We start from the raw sequence: 14,903 nt of genomic DNA, 5'->3' as shown, positions 1-14,903 counted from the left end.
CTCCGAACGCAAGAGTGCCGAATTAGCCGATTTTGACCATTTTCATGATTTTTTAAAGAATATAATTAAATTTATGACGAAACATCTGTTGCGTTTAGTGTCTCGATAATGACTCAATGTCTTTAAAGCCGAAACTTTCAAGAAGATCCGCGCAGCCGTTATTATGTGAGAATGTTTTTAATTTGGTGAAAAACCTCATGTATTCTCTATGGGGCTCTGAGGTGCGCCCCCTCTTAAGTTCTGTCGTTAGATTGCGCTTTTCTCCCAACGAGTCGGTGAGTGGCTTAAGTTTCTTGGCGCAGTTAGATAAGAAGCGGCGCCGGAAATGAAGAATTCCCTGAAACAAGCGTTGTTTTTTTTGTTGTTGTTGTTTTTGTTTTTTTTCGACGGGCTGGGGGAATTTCTGCATTGGCTGCACTTTGGTGTAAGGGGGGCGAATACCTGATGCGCCGACTTTGTGTCCGAGGAACTCAAGTTCATTCTTGTCGAACACACACTTTCTGACATTCACGGCGATGCCATGGTCTGCCAGGCAAGTGAAGAGCGTACGCAGATGTGCGCGATCTTTGGCCGAGCTGTGTGCAACGCGGATGTCGTTGGTGTAGGCGTAGCGAAATGGCAGACCGCAGATTACCCGGTCGACGAGACGCCAAAACATTAGTGCAGCCTTTTTGAGTCCGAATGGCATTCTGACGTATTCAAATAGACCGAATGGTGTTGTGACCACGATCTTCTCGGTGTCGGCCAGTACAACTGGAATTTGGTAGTACGCCTGGACCAGATCAATTTTTGAAAATATCGTGGTGCCGTCGAGCGAGGTTGTGAAATCATGAGTCTGAGGCACTGGATAGCAGTCGGCTGTCGTGATCCGGTTGAGAGCCCGGTAGTCCTTATATGTTCGCCAGTCTCCAGAGCCCGTTTGCTCGAAGCTGGTTAAAGCCTGATTCACACAGTTGCGTTGGACTGCGTTTGACTGCGTTTGACTGCGTTGCGGCCGCGAGAAACCTGGAGATCCTTGCTGCTTATATCGCGCGCCGAGATGATTCCTTGAATTGGATTCCACGCTTCATACGAAGCACAGATGTGGCGGTGACTCGCTTTCGGTTCTCGCCGCAACGCAGTCAAACGCACTCAAACGCAAGTGTCTGAACCGGCCTTAACTCTAACCGCGGTTAGAAGTTAAAGGGGTATTCACACGAGGGAGAAATCCCGGGGATTTCTCCCCGGCACGCGCATCCCACGACGAAAACGTCAGGCTTTGCGATGTGCAAAAGCCTCGCGTTTTTATCTCGTGATGCGCGCGTGCCGGGGAGAAATCCCCGGGATTTCTCCCTCGTGTGAATACCCCTTTAGCGCATTTCCCTACGAGGGGAAATTTTAGGTCACGTGACCGGCAGAGTGAGGACGACGGGAAAACATGGCGGCGCCCCCGTGAGTGAGCGCCGCTCGCTTTGGAACTAATATGTCGTTGTAGCTGTAATATCTGGCGCGTTAGTCAGCAGTACAAGGTGCAGGAGGCTTTCGCTTAGCCTTTTCCCTCTTAAATCGCAAAGTATGAGCAATGACCTCGTTGCATTTTTTAGATAATCTTTCGATTCTGGCCATTGCTAAGCCTAAATGAACGCGATAATTGTCGGTATGGCACCGTCTTTGGAAGTGGATTGCCTTGACTCAATCGGCCGGGTATTGATAGCACAGAAAAGCAGACAGCGTCCCAATAAACCTTTTGCTAAATTTTCCAAGCATCGAGGTGCATGCTACGAGTGCAGTTACACGCGCTGCGCGTGCTGGCGTCTGCAGTAGTAACTGCTCTAAAGCAAAAAGCCTAAAACAAATTTTACCTTGCACGCGCGTTCGCCAAAGCCTTATTATGATTGTTAACTTCGGATCTTTTATAAAGGGAAGGTCAGAGCGCGCGGATCGTAGAATTACACTTTCATCGTTCTCCTCGATGCTTGGGTAATTTATTAATAGGTCTATTTTCACTGAACCAAATTACAAATTTTTCAATTTATGATGGTGTTATATAGAGTTCTTACATGCTGGCCAACCATGCTGCCGGTATACCGCCCGCCTTTCACTCCTCACTTCTTCCTAATCGTTTCTAGGACTGAACTTCGTCGTCCCCTTTCGAACTTGGAAGGAAATTTCAACGAGGCTTGTCTTCACTTCAGACAGCCAAATATTAAGACATTTTCTAAACAAGGGTTAATTTTGTTTTACCTTACCCACTATCTGTACCGCGAGCAACAAAAGTTGTTTGTTAAGCTCAAATATAGGCCTTGCTGCATCGCGAAAATCCGGTAGCACGCGTTTTGGTTCCCCCCTTTTCGGTAACTTGTCCACAGAAGTCACTTATATTCGCTACAACCAGTAGGTGACACCAGCTATGACCCTATAATAAAACACAGAGCTATCGCTCATCCAGCTCTCGTCAAACTTGGCTAGGTACTTGTAGGTACCTATATAGTAGGAAAGGGCGGTCAAGTTTTGACCGCGGTTAAAGTTGACCAGCTTCGAGCAAACGGGCCCAGGTGTCACTTTTAGGACCATATGCAACGGCAATGACCGTGGACTCTTGGACAGGTGGATGATTCTGAGGTCAAGCATATGCTCGAAATGTTAATGAGCGATCAGCAGTTTGTCAGGTGAAGCCGCCGTGGTCTAGCGTGCACGGAAGGTCCGGGTGTTTCGATATGGTGCGTAACGTGGTTTCGAATGAGAACCTCGGTGCTGAAGTAACGATTGAGGTGGAGGAACTCTTTGACAATGTTTGGCGAACTTTAAATACCGTTCTCCAAAATCTGGGCTAGCCAGAGCGATGGCGTTCTGAACGCTATTCCTTAAACAGAGAGATGCGTTGTTGCGTCTAGGAGGCGCCTGCGGCGAACGTCCACTCTTAATCAAAGTTCTGGAGGAAATTAGAACTGAGGATGACGTGATCAGGTCCTGGAGACAAAGAAAATTCTGCGAAAGGTACTTCGGACTCCAAGGTCGAAGTCAGGGATCGTTCTCTAAAAACAAGGATGGATGTGCCGTTCACTTTTTGCAAGAGAGCGCAAGCAGCTTGGCCATGTTCGATGGGAGTTGCAGGAAGGATACTGACCTCCACTCTATAGTGTCGACCAGTTGTTGGAAGCCATTTGGCTGGTCACTGACGAAGAAAACACGGCAACCCGTTTCTTCCGCACTGTTCGCCGACTTCAGTTCTGGGAACCCTTTTCCCGATGCCGTTGTGCAGGGCGGTTTGCACCTTTTTGCTTGGTCTCCGAATGTGTAGGGCTAACAGCAGATGTTGGTGGTAGATGACCGGAAAACGAGATACGCTGCGGGGGCCCGAACGGCGTTGTGGAGATCTACCGCATTTGGTTTGGAACGCAGCAACAGCTTTTGTCAGGTTCTGGATATCCGACTGGCGATTGCAGAATTTGACGCTGCACGGGGAAGCAGAGGCTGCACTTACAGTCGCCTGTTGTGTCCAGAGAGGAGCCTGGGTGCTGGAAACTGTAAGACATGCCACCTCGAGCACCTTGTCCGTGAGGGCCGTGAGCTCGTGTAGTGGGATGTCGCCCGCCGCCGCGGTGGGTGCGCTGCTATACAGCAGGTGGTTGACGGGTACCCTCCGCCGTTGTCGTTTTTCTCACCAACGAGCAAAATTAGAGTATCTTCGGTTGTGAGCGCTTGGCAGTGTACATGGCGGTAAGGCGTTTTTAACGTTTTTAAACCGACCACAAACCGTTTGTGCACGCCTCCCGCAACTTGCGGTCGGACGGTGCAGCTCATCCCCAACGGGAGCTGCATCAGGTGTTCCGCATTGCAGAATTAACTTCTGACATTTGCCACATTTCAGGTCGCGACAACGTCGTTGCTGGCGCTCTCTCCAGAGCGAAAATTGACGAACTCGCATTCTCAACAGTGGTCGAATTCATGGAAATGGCAAGTGCTCTGGAGACAGACAGCGAGCTGCAGGACATGCGTGACGCGCCAGGTTGACTCGAGCTCGAAATTATCGCTCTACCGATATGCGACACGCAGTTTCGGTGGGTCATCTCCACCTGAACACTTGGACCCTTACGTGGCCGAATCTTATCGACGCAAGGTGTTCGACACCCTTCACAGGCTCTTTAATCTAGAAAGCACGGCAACCCAGCGCCTGCAGACCACGAGATTCGTCTGGCCCTCCATCAACCGGGATATGCGTCAGTAGGCAAGGGCGTGCCTTCAATGCCAACGCTCCGAGGTTCACCGGCACACAGTCACGCCCCTAGTTAACTTCCCACTGCCGGACAACAGATGCGAGCATCTGCAGATATCGTAGGACCCCTTCTACCATCCAACAGTTACACGCAGCTTCTCACCATTGTGGATTGATTTGCTCGATGGCCAGAAGCCGTCCAAATGACGGATGCTACCGGGCCAACCGCAGCTCGCTGTTTTAAATGGAAATAGATATTTCGCTTAGGTGTGCCGTCCAGGGACAAAACTGACCGGGCTCGGCAGTTTGACTCAAATCTGTTCAGGGAACTGATGCAACTCCTCGGCACGACGCATCTACACACCGCGGCCCACCAGCCTTCAGCCAACGGTCTCGTCGATCGACACCATCGCCGCTAGAAGTCCGCCCTTACTGCCCACGGCGACCGCACCCACTGGACAGAGAAATTATACCGCTAGTTTCCTCGGCAACCGCTTGGCGTATAAGTCCGACCTCGAGTGCACATACGCGGAGCTGGTGTACTCACATGCTGGAGGGGGAGTTTTTCGATTAAGTGCAGGATCGACTACCAGGCTCACAAAATAAGTCAACCGACTGCCTGCAATGCTAGACAGCCTTGGACCAACAGCCACCAAAACATCAAACAGCCGCCACGGCCGTGTCAGCCAGAAGTTGACAGATTGCACGGATGTTTTTGTCAGGCACGCTTTCATCAAGCGTCCACTTCAGGCTCCCTATACGACGGTCCTTTCCGCGTGCGCAGATGGCGTGACGAAACACTTCACATTGCGGATTAGAGGCAGAGAGAAGGTGATTTGTTTGGACCGTCTCAACCCTTCCCACATCGAAACGTCAGCCCCCAGGTCGACGACAACGGAATGTGCCAATAATGTCAAAGGAGGCAACCACAACAAAACACCCGCGCCTTCGCCGTTCCTCTCTCCCAGGTCTGAAGCTTCTCCTGACCCCCGTGGCAAGCGGCGCTCTCCAACGGCCGGACGCAATGCCCTTCCGGAATGAACAACGCGAAGCGCAACATTCGCCTTCTCTAGTGTTGTAGATGCGGGACATTTCATAAATCACGGGGCGACACGACTCCGTCAAAAATCGTGAAAGTTGAAGGGTCCGGCAGCCCGGCACTCCGACGTCTATTTGAATACCACCAAGCAAACATCACGATATTCCTCCTCGCTTCTTCCTCTTTTCGGCGACCTCGGTGCTCGTCAGACTTGGCGTCACATGCCACCTGTCAATGCTGTCCATCTGTTCTGCCGGGCCCTCATATCCTTGAACCTGTTCCCAAATTTACTCGATCTTACTCCAGAGTAAGGATTTTGTACCTTTGCGTTCGAAAACCTACCCTTGTCCAGCGTCGCTCTATCTGTGTTATCACGTGACACGACCCGCGTAGGTAGCTTGGATCTATTTTGGTAACACTTTAAACACCAGCCTTTCCCTCTCCCGTTTTCGGGGCCTAAAGAGCAGCGGAGGCCATGAGCGATTGGCCGACAGAAAATAGAGCTTGTGAGTGTCCGTCCGGACCCACGTGATGAGCATGCTCAAGGGGGCCTTGAGCATGCTCATCACGTGGGTCCCCCATGGAGAAAACTGGCGATATATATATATATATATAAACTCTCCCCACAATAAAAAAAAAAATGGACGGAAGCGGACCGCTGCACGACTTATGTCGGAGTCCTGTCGCCTCACGGTTCCTGCTTGGACAAGCCTTTAATGGAGCGGGAGTTCTTCGACGGCCGGAGTAAACAAGCTCCAAACGCAGACGGTTTTGCGCTCTAAACCGCGCAAGCGGACTGCGGACGCAGAGGTGAAATACGGCATTGCGCATTCCTCAGTGGGAGAACTTGGTGTCCGAGCATCTGGGGACTGTCGGCTCAAGAGCCAGACGTTTTAATAGATTCTTTATCACACAAATTCAGACAACTCGCCGAATTGTCTTCACGTGGACATAGTAACGTGAGCACGTGTACATAGATGTTATGCAAGGAACAAGAAAGCTAAAAATCACAGCGGGGAGAAAAAAAGGTCGCCAGTAGTTTGAAGGCATCCGTGGGTGAGTCACGTTCTGTAACAGTTTGTTGCTGCAGTTCAGTTTTTTTGTTTTCCGGCGGCGCTCCAGCCCCAGGAATCTCCACTAGAGAAAGCTGCCAAGTACGCCTCAGTCTTAGGGAGCGATAAAGTCAGGCCCCACACCCGGACCAGGCAGCGCTAAGGCCTTGGAATCAACGCCAACTTGGCATTTCTCTGAGACAAGCGACGACAGAAGCGAAACAGAACCCCGTGCCTTATCGCACCACGAGCAACCGGCTACTATTAAAACAAGAATACTGATTTGTGATCGTAACTATGTTGCATATGGTTTGTGATCGTCTTTGTTGCCATTTATTTATTTTTACATGTTTAGGAAGTATGTTTTTATTTAGTTTGTTTTTCAATTTATTTGTTAGTACCTTGAAGGCCCTGGGACAGGGCATTATACAAGGGATAAGCAGCTCATATTTGTAGGTAAAAAAAAGTGTAAACGCTCATGAACAACAAAACAAAAATATTTCAACAAACCATAAAAAAAAATAGAAAAATTTCAAACACTTACATTCAAAAATACTAGTCCGTTCGGAATTCCAAAAATTATACCTAGTATTTTTTTTTAATAAGTCTATATTGTTGGGTAGTTTCAGGGATGGGCAAAATACATGCAGATATGTATCGAAATACAAATACAAAATACTTCGTCAAAAAATGTATTTAATTACAAATCTAATTACATTTCCAAAAAAGCATTTAAATACAAGATACAAATACAACCAGATGTATTTGGTCTCCTCCCAAATACTTTTCCAAATACGTTCCTCAAAATTTGCGTCAGCGACTTCAGGGCACCGGCAACGGGTTTCTGGGTGTCTCATTTTAATTTTGCATCGCACACTCGGGAGTTAGTGTGCGAGGCTCTAGTAACGTAATTAAAATATAATCACAAAAAAAAAATGTAGTCAGCTTGGACGTAATCGGCGAAAAACGTAGAGAGCCTCAATCAGCTTTTTTTTGTTAATTACATTTTGGTATAGACCAACAAAGAACCGAGACGACCAAGACGCGCAGCACTAGCTAGAGAATATTTTATTGTTGCAACTCACACCAGTTACGAAAATCTCGACATGCCGCGCATTTAGAATGTTCCAGGCAAAAAATATGGATGGAAATCAAGCTGTAAAGCATCACAAGTTGTCACAGGCACTTAATTATTTAGGCAGTCTGCCTGTGAACGTCCATTTCGTCACTATGTTTGCTTTGGAATAGCACCGTAATCACAAAGTTACTGAACGCTTGTGCTTGATTGAGAGACACTGCATTCAGTGGAGAACATAGTTTTCTTCCTGCTCTGGACAGTGACAATAAATTTGAGGGATGTATTTTCGCCCACAAAATTGTATTTAGTTACAATTGTATTCGAAATACCCACATTTTAGTATTTAAATACACACGTCAAATACATTACCTAATTTGTAATTAAATACAAATGCAAAATACACAAAGTATTTAAAATACGTATTTTAAGTACTTGTATTTGAAATACTGCCCATCCCTGGGTAGTTTCATTTGAAATCGAACACGCTTGTGGGGATGGGTCTTTCGATTTCTATTTACAAAAAAATATGTGATTGCCCTATTTATGGAAAGAACAAAACCGCTTTTCACAATTAAAAAAAAAAAAGAAAAAAGATATTTCGTTCCACAGCAAAGTAGTGAGTGGAGCAGGGTGAAAATCTGTTTTTTACGCCGTGATTTTTCTACCCAGTTCTGTACGCTGGCATGAATGCGGAAAGTATACAAAACTTACAGTAATTTTTTTCGGTCTTCTATGTTATTTCGACTATTTTTTTGTTAAAAGAAAAGTTTTGCATTTCTGTTTATTGAGCTAAAAAATACCAAACATCGTCTCTTTGACAATCCGGTGACATATTCAGAGCCTTGTAACTCATGCGTCATTATATTTGTCTAATGCAAAATGCTATGCGGGTTTATTCCTATACATGGGCTATCGACGGGCATAAATTTAGTTTATTATATTTTCACGGTATTTTCTTATATAAAATTTGAAATATCGTTGAAAATGAGATTAACCAATATTTTAAACTCACTTTATCGAAAAAGCCATTTTTTATTTCGTTCAATTTTTTTTTATTATTGCTGCCGATCATATGAACTTTCAAATGGCTCGATGCGATTTCCCCTCCCCCTTTTTTTTTTGTATCTTCTTTAGAAGTGATCGAAATCGCTCCCACTTTCTCGGAACGGCCAAACGCAGTTTCCGCAGGTCGGCTTCACTGCAAAGACTATACTCCTTATTTTTGTGTTCAAATGCAGCGGGAAAATTCATTTTGATTGAGAACACTCGTGCTTGGCTACATATTGTATTTTCTTAATTTTGTAATGGTGGCAACTGACATCCCTTAGTCCGATCGTTAGCGGTGCAGCGGATGTCCCATTATCCGATATCTAAAGCCTGGGCACAAAGAGCGGAGAAAACGGAACGAGCTCTTCATGTAGCCAGACCGGGGTCATATATCTGTTTGTGCACAGGTTGTAAGGTTTGAAGCACCTCGCCGCAGCACACGATTTTCGTTCGCAAGACGGCTCCTCGATACAAACGTCAAAGGACATCGTTGAAAAAAATAAAAATAAAACAATGACAAGAAGCGTTGTGCTTTTAGACTTACCGGAGAAAGAAATCGATATATTCGGGAAGCACAAAAAATAAGAATGGGCCTCAGTAGGCGCTCGTACGGGATTACGCTTCTCACATGTGTGTTGCAAAGTTTTCCAGCCAGGCCAGGAACCTAAGGTGACATCAGCACGAGATGTACAGTCTCGGGCATTATGAAAGACACATTCGCCGATGCTGTTTATGGAGCGGTGCGAAGTCCGCCTTTGCCGGACGCGTTTTAATTTGAAGGAGAAAATAGAACAAACCTTTATTTATTCCCGAACCAAAGCAATGTGTGCCTAGCCACAGCAAATCTACCGGAGCCACCTAAAATAATATCGTCAAATCGCTTTTCCACATTCCCGAAGGCTGTACAATCTTTGCATCAAGCACGGTGCGACAAAGTGGAGAAACTAAAAGTCTACAGAGACATTAAGTGACTGCTTTCGCTGCCATCTGTGCATGTGGGAATCGTTGCTTCTTGGCATCAGAGATATCGATCAGCCTTGAACAAAACCCAACACTTCTATCTTTAACTGCACACACTCGTTCAAACAGAAGGGCCACGGTCTCGGGTTCACCGCTCGCTCGCTTTGGATCCAGCTTTCGTTCTGTCCGTCTCGACTTTCGCTGTCTGTTGAACTTCTCGGCTGCATCCGACCGCTGCGGTACAAAGTTCAGCTCACCCCCGCGCTCGATCTTCTCCGCAGAGGCAAGCCGATGCCGTTGTCACGAAAGTTGCAATACTCCGTCGTGAACTGGACTATTTAAAGCACAGAAACATATCGTTTTACAAGTGCATCCTAAGTATATTAGCATTAATTAATAAAACTGACTATTTATCGCCAAATGGTGTTTGTGTTTTTTAAAAAATGTCTTCGCTTCATGTAAACTCAGTCCATTTTCCCCACTTTTTTTCTGTAAACTGCTTTACCTTCCCAAAGAAGGGCATGTGATACTACATATTTTTGATATACAGACTGACAATTAAGAGCAGGCAATTACATGGTTATTTGATCGCACGCGAAAAGTTGTCGGCCGGTGCCGGATGCGTCCTGGGTGAAACAGAGATGGGCCTATAGTGCGAAGAGCTGGGCGTGCTGTACGTGCCTTACAAGCGGTGTATAGCACGAGCAGACATATGACCCCGGTCTGGCTACATGAAGCGCTCGTTCCGTTTTCTCCTACCTTGGTGACCCGGCTTTACGCACCGGATAATGGAACATCCTCTGCACCACTAACGATCGGACTAAGGAACGTCAGTTGCCATCATTCCAAAACTAAGAAAAGACAATATGTAGCCAAGCACGAGTGTTCTCAGTGAAAATAAATTTACCCGCTGCAATTTAACACAAAAATAAGCGGTGCAGTCTTTACAGTGAAGCCGACCTGCGGAAACTGTTTGGCGGTTACGAGAAAGTGGGAGCGATTTCGATCACTTCTAGAGAAGATACAACAAAAAAGGGGGAAATCGCATGAAGCCAATTGAAATTTCATATGATTGGAAGCAATAATAAAAAAAAAATTGAACGAAATAAAAAATGGTCTTTTTTTGATAAAGTGGGTTCAAAATATCGGTTAATCTCATTTTCGACGATATTTCAAATTTTATATAAAACATTCCTTGAAAATAGAATAAACTAAACTTATGCCCGATGATAGCCCATATATAGGACTACACCTGCATGGTGTTTGGTAAGCGACAGATATAACCACTCGTGAGTTACAAGGCTCTGAAGATGCCACCGGATCGTGAAAGAGACGATATATTGCATTTTTTACCTCAATAAACAAAAATGCAAAAATGCTTTCCTTTGAACTTAAAAATAGTCCAAATAACATACAAGACCTCAAAAAATTACTGTGACTTTTGTATGCTTTCCGTATTCATACCAGCGTACAGAAATGGGTAGAAAAATCATGGAGTAAAAAACTAATTTTCAGCCTGGTCCTCTCAGTACTTTTTTGTGAAACGAAATATTAAAAAAAAATATTTTGAAAAGCGGTTTTGTTCTTTCCATAAATTGGCCAATCATATATATGTTTTTAATAAAAATCGAAAGACCCACTCCGACAAGCGTGTTCGATTTAAAATAAAACCACCCTGTTAGCTTTGATAATGTTTTCGGGTAAAGCTGTTCATTCAATTATATTGAAAGGTATGTAAGAGTTAGCGTAAGACGTGGTGAAATCATTTTGGATTGTATTTTACAACGTTTATCTGATCTCGGCAAAAAACAAAGTTAAAGTGAACTCAGGGGTTTTCGCTCGTTTACGCAATTAAGAGAGGTTGGTGTAAAAAGAATAATTAGAATAGACAAATATCACGCTCTTTTTGGACACTTTCTAGATCGTTTCTAACACCCCTGTCAAAGGTGCACCTTGAATGCTATTTACGCTAAAGGCCTTTAGGATTTTCAAATAACATTTAAGTCGTGTCGCGTCAGACGGGTAACTCAAATGCAATTTGGGTGATGTCTATCACGATAGCGGTTTGCTGTTAACCTAGCAATGTAGTGTTTGTATTATTGTTAACCCGGCAGTCTAGTGTTTATTTTATTGTTTACTAAGTAAATAAAATGTAATGAGCTTTCAGAACACAGAATTCATACATGGTGATGAATTCTAAATACACGTTTTGATGGAGACAAGGTGTTTTGTGGCAACTGTGACACGACGTCAGGAATCCCAATTAATCCGTAGCCGTATCCGTTCCGCCACTTGGCTCGTCTGCTTTCGGAAATCCGTGCATCTTGCTCGACGTTGTTTCTGCGCTTTTTCGTTCTTCGCCGGATTCGTATACCCCGTTCACGTTTACGTCTGCAATCGATTGAAGCGAAGACCATGAAGTTGCAGCGATTGAGCCTGCTGACGGCAACGGTCTTAGTGCGATGGATCCGGAACGTCGGATTGCGTTCGTGTCTAAAGCACAGCAGCACAGTGGCTTGACGCTGCTGAGGGTCAACATACGATTGGCCAGTGCAGAAAGTGTCCGCCTTCAAGAAAGGCTCCTTACCAACGGCCTCATGTTCGCTGCTGTTGAAGCTTCAACTGTGATTCCACGAAGCATCCACCAAGCGTTCCGGAGGAACGAACGCATGTTTAAGGACACTTTTCCACACTTGCGAGAGCACTTTTTCAAGCAGTCCTTCCCCGTCCAGCCGGTTACGTTTACGTACCTAGTAGACGTGCGTCAGCCCCACATGGAGCGCGAAGTTACCTCCATGCGTTCCACCATTCCGGTGGAGAAGAGAGTTGGTGCTGCGTTGTGCAAGTTGTGCTCGCGCGCAGAAGACCGCACCATCACCAACTTGTTCGGCCTGGGACGGTCCACAGTAACCGAAAACTACAGGAAGTTCTGTAGGGCAGTTGTCTCCGTCCTCGAGCAAGACGGTGAGCGCCGCCGAGCTTCCGGACCATATCCGGGAGGTACAAGCTGCTCTGGAGTTTCCCCAGGGAATAGGGGCGCTGGACGGCTGCCACTTCCCCATCTCATCACTGAAGGTCAACGCGAGCGACTGCCACAACTACACGGGCTGGTAGGTAACCTTTACTTCAAGGACAATGTATATGATCATCTATAGACTGCTAGAACCGATACCATGTACGTTGAACTTCCTGGCCCTTTAGAAAGTCGGGCATCTTTTTTCAAACTGATAATTGCAACAAAAAAGAAAAAAACAATTTCTATATAAATATTGAGTGTGAATTCCTATCAGTAAACAAATTCAATGAAGCTGGACAAACTGAATGATGCAAACTCGTTACTGCTAGCAAGTGTTCTAAAATGCGTATTTGAGGAATCGAAACATAAAGAGGGGCACACCAATCAAAGGGCAACGGAGAGAACGCATAAAAAATTTTCGGTGATGAGGTACCCAACTCTTGCCGTCATTGGTTGAGGGGAAACAAGCCCACGTGGGCACATTTGGGGGGCAGACAAACGCACGAGGTGCGCAAAGAGCAGACAAACGTTCACGGCAAATTGTTTCAAAGGTTTCGATTTGAATAAAATGTACTTGGACCAAACATTTTTTTCTAGCAATTTAATATGGTGACATAGGCTACACATGTTTGATGACATGGACTTTTTGAAATAGCTATTCCTCAATACGAGATGTCAGTGACTGATAGCCAGCTTTTTACACTTTTAACGTTATTTTTAGAACCTATGTACAACTCTGTTTTGCGGAGTTTTAACAAATTGTGCTGTGCTGTCTACTTCCCTTTTGAATCTCCAGTTTTGAGGACTGTATAACGACAGCATGGTATATTCAACACCCATGAAGCTGACACATGCCTTGTAATGTTTGTATCTAGGTATAGCATCATCCTCCTGGCCCTCGCAGACCACCGTTGCCGGTTCCGGTATGTGAACGTCGGGGCACCAGGGCGGTGCCACGACGCACATGTGCAACGGGGGTTGGCTATGGTGGCTGTTCTGCAAGGACCAACGCTGCAGATGCCCATGGTCACCGTCAACGGGACTACCGTGCTGCCCCTGATCCTGTGTGACCAGGCATTCTCTTTAACGTCCGACATGCTCAATCCGTACCCTCGCAAGGACGTTAAGAAAGGCTCTCTACAAGAAGGCTTCAAACGACAGCTGTCGTCTGCTCGCCGAGTCGCGGAGAACGCCTTCGGAAGGGTCAAGGCACGATAACGCTTTATTATGAAGAGGATGGAGTATGAGGTGGACAATGCCCGGCTTCTTGTGCGAGCCTGCTGCAATTTAAACAACGTCTGCGAACATTTCAACGATGGTCTCGAGCCCAAGTGGCTCAGCGACTTGGCGACGGAGGACAAGATCTATCTGCAACCGGTGTGCACCACAGATGCCGAGGCAGAAAAGGGACATAGCGTCAGGGACGCCATTGCGGGGTATCTACACCAACGCTCGAGGCAGATTGTCTAGATAAACAGCTCAAGTGGCTGCTCTTGTTTGCAGCGAGAGAAAGCCAAGACCACAGACCCTGACAGCTACGAGGGCCCTTTCCAGTGCCTAAAGAACAAAAGGCACTTTTAAGGGCCAAACAAATCTTGCTTTGGAGCGTAAGACTTGCTGCCAACTCCCGTGTCCCAAATGAAGTCTAATGTTTCGGTCAATATGACTAGCGTTCTGTATGCTTCAATGTGGCTTTTATAACACAATTTTAATAAATGTTAAGGAATTGACTGCAAAAATATAAGTTCAAGCACCTCTCAAAGCTACTATCCCAAGCAGCACGGATTTTGGCCAAGCAATGGCCAGTGTTTGGCAATGGTCTTTTGGCCAGTGGCCAAAGAGTGGCCATTCATTGGCCAATGCTTGGCCAATGGGTGATGGCCAGTGGCCATTGGCCAATGGCCAGATAAAAGCCAGTCACCGGCCAGTCTCTGGCCACTGTCTGGCCACTTGGCCAAGGACCTTTGCCAGCCATTGGCTGATGACTGGCCAACTCTGTGCTGCTCGGGATGTGCAATGAAACGAAGCTTATAAAACAAAACAAAAAAATTATCTGAATATGTTCCTGCTGGAGTACAAGAAATACCAGCGCCTATTCGGGGGATTCCTTCACCTGTTGCTTTCCATAAGAGTTGCAAGAAAAAAGTATTGGTGCGCGAATAGTAGAATTTGAGCTTGAATTAAATTGAATATTCTCAAATAGTTGGCAAAAAGTGAAATGTATATTCAAATACTGGATACCAAGAATTTTATTCGGGGGCTTCACACGCCAAACCAGTGAAGGGCATCTTCACAACTTAATGAAAAACTGGGAATTAGTGTAGGTCACCTAGGGACCCTGAGGTGCAACCGAAATCTCGGTTACACAGCCTTCTTCTCGGCAGTAAGCCTCCGTCAGATTATAGGCACCTCGGACAGGATTGGATCCCGCCAACTAGAGATCCGTAGGCAAACGTTCTGCTCTGGAGCCACCGAGGCAGATACTCTTGAATGCAACATAAATGTACACAGGGACA

The sequence above is a fragment of the Ixodes scapularis genome, unplaced genomic scaffold (genome assembly GCF_016920785.2).
Source record: "Ixodes scapularis isolate PalLabHiFi unplaced genomic scaffold, ASM1692078v2 PGA_scaffold3__209_contigs__length_174095766, whole genome shotgun sequence".
In the NCBI taxonomy this organism is placed as follows: Eukaryota; Metazoa; Arthropoda; class Arachnida; order Ixodida; family Ixodidae; genus Ixodes; species Ixodes scapularis.
Note: the sequence above shows the minus strand (reverse complement) of the source record.